At 32.4% G+C, this 17,728-nt stretch overlaps 1 long non-coding RNA gene across 8 annotated transcripts; it reads left to right on the top strand.

The window, feature by feature from the left end:
- Positions 1-6,664: 6,664 nt before the first annotated feature.
- Positions 6,665-17,162, top strand: LOC126674669 (uncharacterized). 8 transcript variants are annotated; one of them, XR_007639594.2, is made up of 6 exons: positions 6,665-7,065; positions 7,305-7,381; positions 9,647-14,397; positions 14,637-14,713; positions 15,628-15,731; positions 16,956-17,162. It is a non-coding gene; the product is annotated as an uncharacterized LOC126674669 (long non-coding RNA). The 8 variants fall into 8 exon arrangements; XR_008790462.1 differs by lacking the exon at positions 15,628-15,731 and adding an exon at positions 8,296-8,399; XR_008790463.1 differs by lacking the exon at positions 15,628-15,731 and adding an exon at positions 8,296-8,399 and having other exon boundaries at positions 7,305-7,386.
- Positions 17,163-17,728: the final 566 nt, after the last annotated feature.

The raw sequence follows: 17,728 nt of genomic DNA, 5'->3' as shown, positions 1-17,728 counted from the left end.
CTAAGACTGCTGCTATCACAGGAGTGTCCGCTGGGAGATTAAACAAAGGGACTAATCCTAGTTGCACTAGACCAACATGGATGTATTTATATTCACCTTTAGACTTGTTCATCATTTCTCTAATTTTGGCAAGTGTAATTAGAGATACATCCAACGTTTCTAATTCTGTGCCAGAAACCTGAGCTGTGGACTCAGACTGGGAGACATCGACTATTAATTTGAAGCTAAATCTAGACTTACTATAAATAGAGTTGATGTCTACCTTTGGCAGTTTCCATTCTAGACAGTTTCTAGATGGATCCTCGTACTGAAATGATTCTTCATGCACCAGAGTAGTATCCAATGGTACTAACTCATCATCCATATAAGCTCCTGAAGTGTTCATCATGAATATTTTAGCTGTCCATAAATCAGATTCATCATTATCAGTTTTATATTCAGAAACTACTTCATAAATTGAATCTACTTCAGAGTCTATATCAGAAAATTCTTCTTCATCTACTGGCTCATATGCTAGACTCTCATTTTCGAAGAATACTCTCCTAAGATTTTCCATTCGCTTATTCTTTTGAGGACAAGTATCGGCTTTATGACTCTTAGAGCCACATACCCAGCAACAAGAACAGCTACTCAAAGGTTTTCCCTTAGGACATTTTGGTTCTCTACCATATTTTTTCTTAAACGCATCTATTCTATCTTTGTCTCTAAGGTTACTTTTTTTTTTCTAATAAACCTACCTGGTCTACCAGACTTCCTCCTTTCCTCTCTATCCCTTCTCGATATTCTTCTCTTTCTATATCCTTTGAAACTTTTTTTTTTGAAAAATATCCAGTTCTAGATTTTTCTTCTGTTCCAGAAGAACATCCATGCCTTTCCGGAACATACTCAATCTGAGAACAACAACTCTTGTTTAAATAAGGAAGACGTTTTGCATCTTGCCTTACTTGGAGTTCAATGCATGCCTTTCTCATAGCATACCTCACTGCTTGTATCCTTCCTCCTAAACCATCAACTACTTTGTCTTCATTTAGGAGAAGTTGAAATGCAGTCTTTGCTACTTCCGGCCAAGGATCCGGGAGTTTAGCAAATAAATAATTCTGACATGCAATTTTGCGCCGCCAAGTCTAAATTATAATAATATTTTTGAAATTCACAGGCAAAGTTATCAAAATAGCACATGTCACAGATTTGTAGTTTCATTAAAGCCATTAAAGATTACTCTTTTTCTAATGACTCTGTTGACAACGAAAAACCACAAAATTCTCTTTTCAAGGCGTCTACCACTATAGCTAATACTCCATCTGCAAACACTTCTTTATCAATTTCTTCTTTTATTGGAGTATGAGTTATTAATGATTCCCAGTATTTTTTAGCATTACCAACCATGGTGGCTTTGCACAATTCGTAGGCACCTCCAGGAGTGTAACCACCTGATTTGACTGTAAATCTAATCATAGTAATCCACTCATCTATTTTTTCGGACTCATGTTTTTCACAATCTAAGTTGAGAAATGCCGCCGGGCTAATTACCGGTCTCAAAGGGTTATCCCTAGGTACAAATTCTTCTTTTGTCCTATGTGGATAATTAGGTTTGTACATTGTTCTCTTCATAGAGACTAGCTCATTAAAAGTTCTATCATCTATATGCAGAGGAGTTTCTTCTACCAAACCTAAGGATTTTCTAAGGTCTTGTGCCAGATTATTATTATTCATGTTGGCTGCTTTAGTTGTTGGATCAGCAATAAAAGGAACAATTTTTTTTCTTAATTGAAGAATTTCTTTTTCAGTTATTGGTCCTTTTGTCTTTTTAAAACCTTTTTCCCTTTCAATTGCATCTAATCTTTCATTTACCAGTTTTCCTACTTCATTTGCTAAAGTAGATCTTTCTTCTGGTGAATCACCTAAAATTCTTTTTGCATGAAAATGTTCAAGGAGTTGGTGCACTTCACGTTGTGTCGCGAAGTCAATCATGATGGATTACTAGATTCTGAACTCTCGGCTGAATTACCCATTAAACTAGCTTAATTAAGCCCAATTTAATTAATTATTATTCAGATAGTGTTAATTACACTATTTCATAAGTTTATTTTTCTTCTTAGTTGAAAATATGGACTAAATTGAAAGTATTTTTTCTTTTTGTACTTATCAGTACTGCTGCTTGAAAACTATAGGAACCAAACCTGCCTTTTTTTTATAGTTAAAAATCTGGTAACCTGTAACCTGTAACCTGATGGTGACCTGCTAAAAACACCAATTCGTAACTTTTAAACAAGTTCACACACTAACTTGTAATAAAATTTTGTTTAAACACTATTTTGTTATTTTTAAAAAAGTTCACACACCAAAGTTATATTAAACCCATTAAAATTTAGGTTATAACTATGAGAACAAAATAGAAAACCCTAGCCGTCAAGCGTTTCTCCTTTATTTTTCGCTTCGGCTGCCGTCAATGGTTTATTTTTGTCGTTGGCGGTAGCCATTTCTTTGTTATTGCTTTAGAATAAAATAAATGACCGACTCCTTTTCATCTTTTTTATTTTGGTTGGTAAATCTTTCAACGAGACGCATCAATTTCAATAGATACACAAATGAAAAATCAGAGATGGATCAAGTCCTTTCAAGATTGAAGATGAAATCGTTATAGGTTATATTAATTTTTTTTTGATAACTATTTTACAGCGATTGTCTTTTTTTTTTTTGAAAGTTTTGCTGTTCTTTCTATATGAAAGATTTGTTGTTTTTTATGAAAAGTTTGTGAGTCTTCCGTTAGACAAAAGGATTGGATCTTATTGTGTTAGAGCGGTTATGTAATTTTGATTTTGTTTTGTAAGGCGATCTGCGAATTAAGGTTTATATCTTGTTCCATGTCAGGTCATTAGAAACGGTTATACCCTTTCTGAATTCTTACACCTGTAACTGCTCTTTATTATTAATGAAAGATTATTCGATTGTCAAAAAAAAAACTATGAGAACAAAATAAAAAACAAATAAGATAAAATTATAAAAAAACATAAAAAATCATGTAAACCGGCTACAACTACTAATGATATTAGGTTGTTATTCTTAGAACTATTACAAGTTTGAACATGTGAATAACTTTTTGTTTTCCACCACATGCAACATGTTAATAAGGGAAAAAATTAATTGAAAGGGTAAAGGACAACATTACCTTTTTGTTGATTGTCAAGACCTTAATTATATGAAATATCTTTGAAAACCAACAGACTAAAAGACGAACAAAGAGATGGTAAAAGTAATTAAACTGATTGATGAATTTAGACAAATTAGAAAACTTAATTACGAAATTTGGTAGTTAAAAAGTTCTAGAAGTCATAAAGAAGTGGTAAACCAAGCATCTTAATAATAATTATCTATAAATTAATTAAAAAATAAAGAATTTATATAAATTGTGAAGTTTATAGAAATAGAAAATTAATTAAAATAAATGAGTAATTTAAGAAAAGTGGGAACTCCTGAGAACTTTTTAATATAGATAATTTTGTATTAATTAAATCAAAATAGAGCTCATTTAAAATATAACTCCTATCCAATATAATTGTAATTTTAAAAAAAGTAAAAACTCATAATTAGTTAAGTAGTTAAAGAAAATGGGAACTCGTGAGAATTTTCTATTTAATGAGAATTAATGAAAAAAATCTATTTTGTGAGAATTAATGAGAGAGCTTTGTTGGTCCTCTCAAATATATAAGTATATAGATATAGATTAGATGATTTATCATCAAATCTACTACAACCACAATCACTTTTTTCTACACTAAAAAAAATATTCCCTTTTATTTTTAATATTTTAATTATTTTTTTATTTTAACATTTATAAACTTTTATCAATAACACCCATAAACTTACTTTTGTTACATATTAGTTCAAATAATGTATATAATAATTATTATTTTTTATAAAATAAAAATAAATATAATTTATATTATAAATATTTATATTTTTTAAAACTTAATTTTTATTCAAATGACTTTAAAATGAAATGTTTATAATACAGTATCGTATAATGTAATGTTTTTGTGTTCTCGTCTCGTTAAATTATTAATGTAATTATACTTTTAAAATTTTAATAATTTTATATTAATTTTAATAATTTATGAAAAGTAAATGATTATAATATTTAAAAATATTTATGTGTAAAATTATTCTATAATATTATAAATAAATATTATTTATATATATTCATATATATTTAAGTCTTTAATTATAAATGTGTTGAATTAAATAAAAATCAAATTAAAAATATTGAATTGTACTTTTACCAAATAATAAAATAATAATAGTAAATAGATGACTTCAAATAGTAACTCGTCTAATTTGTTGAGAGAGGGGATTTTGGTGTCACTTGTTTTAAAACAAGTGATACATTGGAGATGAAATGTCACTTGTTTAAAACAAGTGACATGCATTGGAGATGGCCTTAAGGTACTTTGCTTCAATTCCTGTTTTTCCACTTATAATTCCGATACATATCATATATGGTGATAATCCTTTTGATCTGTTTACATCCATTTTTCTTTAGTTGATGTCTCTTGGTTTTGCATATAGACTTATCTACTTTATTTTCTGGAAATTGTTAAAAGTTGCTGTTTTTGCTTTGTGATTCATATGATTGAAAGATGGTTTCCATCTTGAAAAGTAGGATGCTTGTGACTATGAGTCTATTATGTTTTCTTTTGTTTTGGAAATTAAATTGTTATTTATTGAATATATTAGGAATGAGTAAAGGGTCAACGCACCTCCTGAACTTGTGACATAGGGTCATTTAGTCCAGTTTATACTTTTTTGAGCAATTAACCTAAAAACTCTTCATTTTGGGTTAAATAATCCCATATTTTTATTTTTATTTTAAAAAACAGATTTAGGATAATTATATCGTAACAATTAGGAAAGTATCTAATTACTTTTTTGCATCCCTCGCCTGCGATTTGTATTTTACGTGTTTTAAAAATACAATTATGGGGTTACTTGACCCGAAAATGATGAGCTTTGGGGTTATTTGCTCAAAAAATTATAAATTGGGTTAGATGACCCCGTGACACAAGTTTAGGGGGCGCGTTGATCCTTTATTCTATTAGGAATAACAACCTTCTCAGGAAAAAGCATATACTTGATAGAAATTGTCAATCAAAATTCTGGTGCTGATAGACATACTTCATTGGGGATTTTTGGTTCCATGTAGTTTTGAGTTTTAACATCTTGCGCGTGGTAGACTAATGATATGTATATTTTGTAAAGTCTGGACTTTATGTGGATAAAGTTGTTTGAAATTGATTTAAAATAGATATCTAAAAAGTATTTTTATTCCCCTCGGTCCACCCAGAAGGAAAATATGTTGTTAATATTGATAAAAGTATCTAAATTACTAAGATTACACCATCAACCAGGGTTGTCCTCCATAATGACGGCTATGTGCCTCACTTAGTCTTGCCAAGCAAAGTTGATCCGCTAATCTTATGAAAGTAGAAAAGGTTCCAGATTCTACATATAAGATGTATTATTTATGTATTTGAGATATATTATTAAAATATATTATGTATATTTGTAAGTGTATTATTTTATTTTGAATTTTTAATTTTTTAGGCTAAACCCTTCTAGAGGTCCTTGTACTATATCATTTATGTTTAAAAAGTCACTATTTTTTTTTGTTCAAAAGGTCCTTGTACCTGGCAAAATTCCGATTTTCAGGTCCTTTTAAGGGATTGGAGGAACAAAAAAATTTTAAGTAGAGGGACTAGAAAAAATTAAAAAAGGACCTGAAAATCAAAAATTATGTAAATAAAGGACCTGAAGAACAAAAAAATAGTACATGAATTTTTTGAACAAAAATGATATAGTATAAGGGCCTATAGATGGGTTTAGCCTTTTTTTTTATGTTAACGTTTATGTGTTTTGATTATTAATTTGTGTGATATGTATTATAAGTGCATTGAAGAAAGTTTTTTTAAATAATTCAACATTATATATCAAACATATTAAGAGATAATCATGTTTAAGAAAGTTTGTGTGATACAATACTGATACATCATAAATTCATCAATAATATATTACCGATACATCTCCGATACATATTAGATCGTTCGAACCTTTTTTTATTTTTTTGTAATAACCTAAATGTTTGTGGTGTTACGTGTAGTGCCACGAGGCATAACCTTAAAGATTAAGAACGAGAATATCGGATTAGGGTTGGATAATAAGGACTTAGATCGAAGCGGGTCTATTGGAATTATCGTAGAATAATAATTTAAATGGAAAATTATTATGCGATAAATTGGATTTAATCGAGACAAAAAAAAGGAGGAATAAAATAAAATAAGTTGGAAAGTCAGAGCGAATAATATTCACGCCAAGGTCCGTGAAATATTATTAATAAACGATCGTCAAAATTTCGCAAGTATACGAAATCGTTTTAGAAGATAGTTTGACGATTAGTTAAGAATAAGGATTAAAGTGCAAATTAGCCACTTTAAGGACTAAAGTGGACTTTTAATCACAAACTTCCGGAGTAAGTTGTGTTTTACTCTATTTTCTCAAGATAAGAAAATAATATCGATTAAGTGGTCATCGATGGTCATTAAAGTGAAATATTGGACGAAAAGGTGCAAATTAGCTCAAAATGGAAATATGAGCGTTTTTTTACCAAAATTGCCAACATAAATTGTTGAAAAGTGATATTATAATATATGATACTAATATTAATTATTTGGAAAATAAATAATACGGAATTCATCGAGAATCGAATAATTAAAGGATTAGTGGACTAAATTGGACGAAAGAAAAGTTAGAAGTTAGAGGTTGAGGAGGTGGCAAACTCAAGGACTAAAGGAGACTTTTGTCTCATTTATCTAAGTCACTTGCATATGAGTTTAAACTCAGCAAGCTTATCATTTTCAGCTCCCAAATTTCGTACTCCATCCTTTCTCCATGGAAGATCATCAACCAAATTTCAAAGGAGCATAACTTCTTCGTTTCTCAACGAAATTGGACGATTCTTGTGGCCACGGAATGAGAAGAAGGAGAGCTACTGATCTAGCCCTATTGTTCAAGGTAATAATCACATCTTGAGATTAGGGTTAGCGCTGTAACTTTCGGGTTTGATTAGTTAAAATGGTGATGATGATTCCAATGGTGGAAATGATGTGTATGATGAGTAAATTGATGATTTAAGTTAAGTCTAATGGTTGTTTTGATGTAGGATGAAAGTTTTGAATTGTGTGTGATGTATATGTTAAGGGTTTAAGGGTTTTGAGGATTGATTTGGGGATTTTATGTGTTGATGATTATAGGTGTTCTTGAGTTGAATTGAAGCAAAGTTGATGGTGAATTTGAGCTTGAAGTGTTTGGCCATGATCAACAATCCAAGGTGAGGTTGAATTCTGAAATTTATCTATGTTTTGATTGATATTTTGGATGAGTTTGATGGCTTAGGATTTACTTTTGCTATGATAATGATGATGGTTAATAAGTTGGTGTTTTGACCATTGAAATTGTGTTGTGATTGAATGCAATTTGACTTGAAAATGGGCAAGGGTTTCGGCCCCTAAACTTGATGGATGAAGTGATGATCAAATGTTGGATTCATTCTTTAATGTGAGTTAATTAGAGCTGAAACAAGTTGAGTTTAATTGATTAAGGTGATGGTGAAGTTTGATGAAAAAAATGATGATAGTATTGGATATTAATGAATGATTTAGGTTGTGTTAGTTTGATGAAACTTAGCTATGAATTATGGTTGATAATTGAAGTGTTTAGAGGCTGGATTGAATTGGTGTTAGAGGTCTGAAATTGTTAGGTTTAGTTTCAACACAAAATAGTTACGAAACGAGTCGGCGAAAATTAGTTTGACGATTGGCAGAATTTTGTACTGCAGAATAGAGGTATTGTGAGAGCAATATCTCGAGTTTTATAACTCGGAATCAAGTTCCGTTTGTTGGCACGAAAACTTTGAGATGTTACCTACAATTGTCCAGGTTTAAGTTTTCTCTAATTCTGCCTCTAAGATAATCAAATTGAGCAAAACATTTTATTGCTCAGAGCAGGTCTGCAGTTTTAGGACAGCCCTATGTAAAAACCTTATGGGCTAGATTCCGACACCTTCGGGTGCGAATTTCATTCCGAGACCTAAATAAAAGTTGTAGGCGACATTACGAACTTTAAGAATGTCAATTTTGTTTTGGGGTCGGACTATTTTTAGATAAGAATTTGGTTAGCCGAAGTAGACTAGAAAATTAGCTTTTTGATAAATTAGTTATACTTAGAAATTTTATTAATTCGTAGTGTTATCGAATTTGCGTATACTCGACGAAGCGACTATCGACAAGGCTTGAGGGGAACGGATCGAGATGTCTTCGTGTTTATTTAAAGATTATGGATAGCAAGTGGTGAGTACACTTTAAATTACTCGTCAATATTCATAAAGCCGCATATTTTATTACGAAAGGCTATATGAATATTTATATATTTGAAATGTTTGTTTTTAAAAATGTATACGTATGTGTGTTTCGAAAATGATGTTTTATCGTATTTTGCTATTTTGACAATAACATAAAGAAATGAAAAGAATATATATATGTTTTAACACAGGGGATGGGTAAAGTAATATAATGTGAACCGAACCAAATATAAATAAAAAGAATATAGTACATTCCTATATGTACTATTATGCAAATATTTATAAAGAAACTTAGTACGTTCATATACGTACTATTAATCATAACAAATACCCATATGTGCGTGTGTTATTAATGTATGTTGTAGAGTGTTTTGTGCATGTCATGGTCCATAAAGGATAAATACAACAGAACGAAAAATACAAAATCAACTGGAAACGTAAAATGAGAATTGTACTATGCTACACCCAATAATAGGAACTAAGATACGAGGTTAAACTCGGTAGAACTATCCCGGGACCCGTATCTCATTCATTCTCGATAATAGTCCTCGGGACTCATACGAAATAAAAAGTGAGTATACATCGAGAAATTGTACGAAATAAGATCGCGAAGTAATACGGAACAAACACTCCTATTAAATGTCAATAGGAATTATATGAATCGACAGTTAAGTTCAAAAGACTTGCAGGGTGCAGAGTCCGAATGCAGACACGAAGGTAACTCGGTTGAACTATCTCGGGACCTGTGTCTGGTGAGTAACTCGGTTGAACTATCTCGGGACTCACAACTTGGGATTAAGTAGTGGCATGAGTAACTCGGTCGAACTATCTCGGGACTGTGTCACATGGTTGAAGGTAACTCGGTTGAACTATCTCGGGACCCAACCATAAGGATCAAGTCACAAGAGACTTGCCAGTGATTTAATTCGATTTAGAATCATAATGATATAACCTAAGATTTAAGATTCGATCGAAAACTATTGCAACAAACGAGAAAGAAAAATATCAATACCATAATAAGAAACCAAAGATGTCAAATACGTATAAACTATAAATTTATGGAATAAACAAAGAGTTATGAAGGAAAGTAAAGAGGATATTCAATTTGATTTCAAAAGGGTATTTTCTATATATAAAATGGATTTTTAACGGTTTTAACCCTTTATGCAATATTGCGTGTAATTTGGTGAACTCACTCAGTTTTATACTGACCCCGTTGCTCCTCCCATTTTTCAGGGATAGCATGATATGATTTGAAGAGTCAATCTTCCGAAGTTCTAATTCTCGGAAGTGATTTGTACAAGAAAAAAAAAAGAATGTTTTCATTCTAGCAGTCCGCAGTAGTCTAGAATTTGTTAACTATAATTTTGTATAACGCGTTTTAACTCTGATATTATTTGTAAATGGGGTCACATGTATTTTAATATATGAAATATGTTTTAATTTGCGAAAAATTTACACAGGTTTTTAGGCTTGCTACGGGATTTGGAGCTACCACTCCCATTCCCTAGCGCCGGTCGCGGCTCGAGAAATCGGGTCGTGACAAAGGTGGTATCAAAGCAATGGTTTAGTGTTCCTAGGCCATTGTTCTTTTGTGATCGAGGTATCGCAACGAGTCAATTACTTCCTAGGAACTACTGCGGATTATAGGGATTTCCAGTCATGTCTTTTGAACGTTATCATCTTTTTCATCGATTTTTCAAACGTTTTACAAATACAACCCCTCATATATGTGCTATTAGGAGTCGAGTTAGGAGTGTGCATGAGCATAAATTATGTTTTGTGTTTACTCGAGTAAGCAATACACTTTCGAGTATTTATAGTCTGCGAAGAGTTATATACTCTCGAGACTCATATGATTAAGAATATCGTTATGGACTATGATTGAATTAATTGATTGGATAGTATATGAATGATGAGATATGCGACGCGCTGCAAAACGCGATCACTCAGAAGAGTGATATGCTCACAGGTATGTACACCTGTGATAACATATACGATATGTGAAATGTGTGTTTGTGATTGGTTGTTATTTATAGAACTTGCGATTATTGATTATATGCTGCTTAATTTTGCTAAGTCTATAGCGAGCGGAATGCTCGCGAGACTTAAAATATGCGAATTAGCCGAAGAAAATCTAGGTGACACTGATTTTCTTGAGATTTGATCAGCATAGGTTGTTTATAGATATGCGTAGAGTATGAATAGAACATGTTATGACTAGTATGTACTATATTTTAAGGAATTCATCGGGATTCCTTTATATATCCGCCATACTAAGAACAAAGAGCTATTCGAACGTGTGCCATGGCACAGTAAGTGCATAAGGCCCCGAGATGGAGCCAGAAGTAACGAAAGAAAATGTAAACCACTCCATTTGGCCGGTAGAGGCCAGGGATAAGACGGAGCTTAGAGGAACCTAGTATTGACAAAGTGAGAATGTACAGGCACCAGGAGTGCCGTAACAACCCAGCGATGATAGTAATCAGTTAATAATAGGAGTAATTGATATGCAGAGTTTTATGCTAATAATAAGATAGTGATACAAGGACAATATCAATATGAAGAGGAAAGATGCAAGGTAGAGATCTGATATTGGCATAAATGAAGTTAAGATTAAAGGAGTTTGGTGGATTGAACGATGTGTTAGATTTTCTAGACGGAGCGGAGCTAATTGCTCGTAATCTTCAAGTGGACAAAGGATAAACGGTAAAATCAATAGAGGTATCGATGAAAGGTTCAACCAAAGATTGTGTTCGATAAGTAATTGGACCGATAAAGGGTCAAACAATATGGATGGAGTTAGTGACCCGATTTAGGTAATTCTTTTTACTGTTTGCTTTGATTAAGGACAAGCAAGAAAAGCAAATATCGTTAACTCGAGGAGACAATCTAGTCCAAAGATAGGTTATCGAGTTTGATAGATTAAGTGGATTCGCTCACGACTTAATGATAGATTAAGTGTGAGTCTATACAAGAATCGTGGAAGGATTAGGACCACAATCTATGGAAAGACTGACACAGACTGATAGAGAGAAGTTATTCAGCTTGTCAACAATGTTAGACAATTAGAAAATGCACTAGTCCATTCTGAAGAAGGTCAAATAAGAAGTAAATATATGAAGTATGAATATCACATGTTTGGATAAATGAGTAAGATGTTAATGATAAGCATAACCCAAGAGTTAATGCTATAGTTAATAGTAACCTAAAGGACGAATTCGCCTTGTTGCGAATAGTAAGGATACAGTGAGAAGGGAAGCAAAGTCTAAAGAAGACTTATGCAAATAAGTTATGAGATGCCAAAGAGGATTCTAGCAAGATAGTGATCAATATGATGATGATATCGTGAAGATTATAAAGGATGTTAGTAAGTGCCATAAGAATTCGAAAACTTCTCTGCATGAGTAAGAAGATAGACAAGAGTAAATGGAAGAGAGTTGATTAACAGACCCGAGAGTCAATAATCAAGATAAGTAATAGGCATGGAAGTAGAGACATTGCCAAAGGCAACACATGACAAGAAGAGTTGAATGAATTGAGAAACTCATCGAGAATGAGTAAACGAAGTGTATCACATAGACCAGAAGATATGATGAAAGTTAATACGAAGAATATAATAGGAGATGATCGAGAAGAATGATAAAAGTGAAAAGACGGAAAGGCTATGCAGCTAGCACTATTAGCTCGTCGTTGGAACAAGGAAGTTCCAACTTTGCAAGTTCCATACACTCGCAATGACGGATGTATGTTGCCAGTAAGGAGAACAAAGTCAATACACGAGGGATGCAACATCCCATGTGATAAGATACAACAGGTGACACAAACCAACCATCCCCTTAAAGACGGAGTTTGTCGCGGCAATTTCTAGTTAGACACAACCAATAGACCGTATAGTAGAAGCGAATGTCATGAAGTCCAAACGCTAGAAGATCAATAGCGATTAAACCTTTTGAGCTAGTCTAGTGTAAACATGAACGCTTAGGACGTACTTTTCGAACGACGTCAAAAGCGGACAAGTAGAAATACATCTTTTTGTATGCAAAAGATGTACATAGATTGCGAACAATAGTACGATAAATGATAAGAACGAGTAGTTATACAGAGTCTGATGTCAAAGAAACTTACGTAAACCCCGTTTTATGAAAAGAAAAGTATTTGATCGAAATAAAATATTTTGAAAAGACATAATTGTGCCCGGACACGAATCATAAAAACATCGCATTGACACGAATAGAATTGCATCACTACATCCATATTGCATTCACTACTAGGACATGCATCATATACATTGTGTATGTCTGGAAATGAAAAAGAGGAGTGTCATTGCAACTCTTGTGATGAGAGAAGTCATCACACCGGTGCACAATTATGACATGATTTGAGAAATGAAAAGTATCGTGGTTTTAAACGGATGAGTTTTCAAACGTAAGTAAGCTCAGACAGGGACTCTGTATATAGAGGCATAGGACAAGACTGATCATCTTGTTAGGCCTATATAAGAACGTATTAGAACAGCAAATAGTATAACGCGATATGAAATGTATCGAAATTTGAATTGTAAATCTTTAAAGCAGTCTCGTATGTTGAATACGAAGATGTCGACGCTACTTTATACGTTTGTAAAGTAATAGCGACTGCGCTTAAAGTAAGAGCGAGAGTACCTCGAGAATGGGGGAATCGAACATAGAAGTTAGTTACAAAAGAGACGTGAACCCACGTGCAAGAAGATATTATTGTAGTCGATCGAAGAAGAAGGGATTGATTCATAATGATTATGAATCAAGCAGTAATAAGATGGTTAGGATTGTTTGTATAAGAAATTACTCGATAAGTATATCGAGGTACTTTCATCTAAGGATAGTAATAGATAAAAGACTGTATAACCCTAACTGTAAAGTCAACATTTAGTGAATGATTGATCATAGTATAGCAGTGAAAGTGAGGAAGGAAGAGAATGATAATTTATGAATAAGAATTGGATAAGTAGTATAAAAAGATTATGAAAATTCGAGGACGAATTTTTATAAGGGGGGAAGATTGTAATAACCTAAATGTTTGTGGTGTTACGTGTAGTGCCACGAGGCATAACCTTAAAGATTAAGAACGAGAATATCGGATTAGGGTTGGATAATAAGGACTTAGATCGAAGCGGGTCTATTGGAATTATCGTAGAATAATAATTTAAATGGAAAATTATTATGCGATAAATTGGATTTAATCGAGACAAAAAAAAGGAGGAATAAAATAAAATAAGTTGGAAAGTCAGAGCGAATAATATTCACGCCAAGGTCCGTGAAATATTATTAATAAACGATCGTCAAAATTTCGCAAGTATACGAAATCGTTTTAGAAGATAGTTTGACGATTAGTTAAGAATAAGGATTAAAGTGCAAATTAGCCACTTTAAGGACTAAAGTGGACTTTTAATCACAAACTTCCGGAGTAAGTTGTGTTTTACTCTATTTTCTCAAGATAAGAAAATAATATCGATTAAGTGGTCATCGATGGTCATTAAAGTGAAATATTGGACGAAAAAGTGCAAATTAGCTCAAAATGGAAATATGAGCGTTTTTTTACCAAAATTGCCAACATAAATTGTTGAAAAGTGATATTATAATATATGATACTAATATTAATTATTTGGAAAATAAATAATACGGAATTCATCGAGAATCGAATAATTAAAGGATTAGTGGACTAAATTGGACGAAAGAAAAGTTAGAAGTTAGAGGTTGAGGAGGTGGCAAACTCAAGGACTAAAGGAGACTTTTGTCTCATTTATCTAAGTCACTTGCATATGAGTTTAAACTCAGCAAGCTTATCATTTTCAGCTCCCAAATTTCGTACTCCATCCTTTCTCCATGGAAGATCATCAACCAAATTTCAAAGGAGCATAACTTCTTCGTTTCTCAACGAAATTGGACGATTCTTGTGGCCACGGAATGAGAAGAAGGAGAGCTACTGATCTAGCCCTATTGTTCAAGGTAATAATCACATCTTGAGATTAGGGTTAGCGCTGTAACTTTCGGGTTTGATTAGTTAAAATGGTGATGATGATTCCAATGGTGGAAATGATGTGTATGATGAGTAAATTGATGATTTAAGTTAAGTCTAATGGTTGTTTTGATGTAGGATGAAAGTTTTGAATTGTGTGTGATGTATATGTTAAGGGTTTAAGGGTTTTGAGGATTGATTTGGGGATTTTATGTGTTGATGATTATAGGTGTTCTTGAGTTGAATTGAAGCAAAGTTGATGGTGAATTTGAGCTTGAAGTGTTTGGCCATGATCAACAATCCAAGGTGAGGTTGAATTCTGAAATTTATCTATGTTTTGATTGATATTTTGGATGAGTTTGATGGCTTAGGATTTACTTTTGCTATGATAATGATGATGGTTAATAAGTTGGTGTTTTGACCATTGAAATTGTGTTGTGATTGAATGCAATTTGACTTGAAAATGGGCAAGGGTTTCGGCCCCTAAACTTGATGGATGAAGTGATGATCAAATGTTGGATTCATTCTTTAATGTGAGTTAATTAGAGCTGAAACAAGTTGAGTTTAATTGATTAAGGTGATGGTGAAGTTTGATGAAAAAAATGATGATAGTATTGGATATTAATGAATGATTTAGGTTGTGTTAGTTTGATGAAACTTAGCTATGAATTATGGTTGATAATTGAAGTGTTTAGAGGCTGGATTGAATTGGTGTTAGAGGTCTGAAATTGTTAGGTTTAGTTTCAACACGAAATAGTTACGAAACGAGTCTGCGAAAATTAGTTTGACGATTGGCAGAATTTTGTACTGCAGAATAGAGGTATTGTGAGAGCAATATCTCGAGTTTTATAACTCGGAATCAAGTTCCGTTTGTTGGCACGAAAACTTTGAGATGTTACCTACAATTGTCCAGGTTTAAGTTTTCTCTAATTCTGCCTCTAAGATAATCAAATTGAGCAAAACATTTTATTGCTCAGAGCAGGTCTGCAGTTTTAGGACAGCCCTATGTAAAAACCTTATGGGCTAGATTCCGACACCTTCGGGTGCGAATTTCATTCCGAGACCTAAATAAAAGTTGTAGGCGACATTACGAACTTTAAGAATGTCAATTTTGTTTTGGGGTCGGACTATTTTTAGATAAGAATTTGGTTAGCCGAAGTAGACTAGAAAATTAGCTTTTTGATAAATTAGTTATACTTAGAAATTTTATTAATTCGTAGTGTTATCGAATTTGCGTATACTCGACGAAGCGACTATCGACAAGGCTTGAGGGGAACGGATCGAGATGTCTTCGTGTTTATTTAAAGATTATGGATAGCAAGTGGTGAGTACACTTTAAATTACTCGTCAATATTCATAAAGCCGCATATTTTATTACGAAAGGCTATATGAATATTTATATATTTGAAATGTTTGTTTTTAAAAATGTATACGTATGTGTGTTTCGAAAATGATGTTTTATCGTATTTTGCTATTTTGACAATAACATAAAGAAATGAAAAGAATATATATATGTTTTAACACAGGGGATGGGTAAAGTAATATAATGTGAACCGAACCAAATATAAATAAAAAGAATATAGTACATTCCTATATGTACTATTATGCAAATATTTATAAAGAAACTTAGTACGTTCATATACGTACTATTAATCATAACAAATACCCATATGTGCGTGTGTTATTAATGTATGTTGTAGAGTGTTTTGTGCATGTCATGGTCCATAAAGGATAAATACAACAGAACGAAAAATACAAAATCAACTGGAAACGTAAAATGAGAATTGTACTATGCTGCACCCAATAATAGGAACTAAGATACGAGGTTAAACTCGGTAGAACTATCCCGGGACCCGTATCTCATTCATTCTCGATAATAGTCCTCGGGACTCATACGAAATAAAAAGTGAGTATACATCGAGAAATTGTACGAAATAAGATCGCGAAGTAATACGGAACAAACACTCCTATTAAATGTCAATAGGAATTATATGAATCGACAGTTAAGTTCAAAAGACTTGCAGGGTGCAGAGTCCGAATGCAGACACGAAGGTAACTCGGTTGAACTATCTCGGGACCTGTGTCTGGTGGGACTCACAACTTGGGATTAAGTAGTGGCATGAGTAACTCGGTCGAACTATCTCGGGACTGTGTCACATGGTTGAAGGTAACTCGGTTGAACTATCTCGGGACCCAACCATAAGGATCAAGTCACAAGAGACTTGCCAGTGATTTAATTCGATTTAGAATCATAATGATATAACCTAAGATTTAAGATTCGATCGAAAACTATTGCAACAAACGAGAAAGAAAAATATCAATACCATAATAAGAAACCAAAGATGTCAAATACGTATAAACTATAAATTTATGGAATAAACAAAGAGTTATGAAGGAAAGTAAAGAGGATATTCAATTTGATTTCAAAAGGGTATTTTCTATATATAAAATGGATTTTTAACGGTTTTAACCCTTTATGCAATATTGCGTGTAATTTGGTGAACTCACTCAGTTTTATACTGACCCCGTTGCTCCTCCCATTTTTCAGGGATAGCATGATATGATTTGAAGAGTCAATCTTCCGAAGTTCTAATTCTCGGAAGTGATTTGTACAAGAAAAAAAAAAGAATGTTTTCATTCTAGCAGTCCGCAGTAGTCTAGAATTTGTTAACTATAATTTTGTATAACGCGTTTTAACTCTGATATTATTTGTAAATGGGGTCACATGTATTTTAATATATGAAATATGTTTTAATTTGCGAAAAATTTACACAGGTTTTTAGGCTTGCTACGGGATTTGGAGCTACCACTCCCATTCCCTAGCGCCGGTCGCGGCTCGAGAAATCGGGTCGTGACATTTTTATTGATATAATTGAATCATACGAGTAATTCAATCGCTTTGTTTTTATATTTTGAAGATTTTAGCTGATTTGATTAGTATTATTAAATATAGCTATTAAAATAAAAAAAATATTTTGAATGAAATTTTTTAGTTTATCTAAAAATTAATTTATAATATCTCATGAGATGTAAGATTTATGTATTTGAAATGTATCATATATATTTATAATATTTTAAGAGATGTATTATTTTTTATTCTTTATGCATTATTTATATATTTGAGATGTGAATATATCGTTTTTTATATTGTTACTTTAAATAATTATAAGATTATGTATCAAATGTATTGTATAGATGTATCTGAGATATATTTTTACATAAGGTTCATTAATAGTATGTGATTGTCTTCCAGATACATCTTTAATACTTGTCAGATACATATGTTATACCCATCAGATACATGTCAGAAATAACTCGAAT

The sequence above is a fragment of the Mercurialis annua genome, linkage group LG3 (assembly GCF_937616625.2).
Source record: "Mercurialis annua linkage group LG3, ddMerAnnu1.2, whole genome shotgun sequence".
Taxonomy (NCBI): Eukaryota; Viridiplantae; Streptophyta; class Magnoliopsida; order Malpighiales; family Euphorbiaceae; genus Mercurialis; species Mercurialis annua.
The sequence above is the reverse complement of the archived record's forward strand: the minus strand, read 5'-3'. Positions and strand labels throughout refer to the sequence as shown.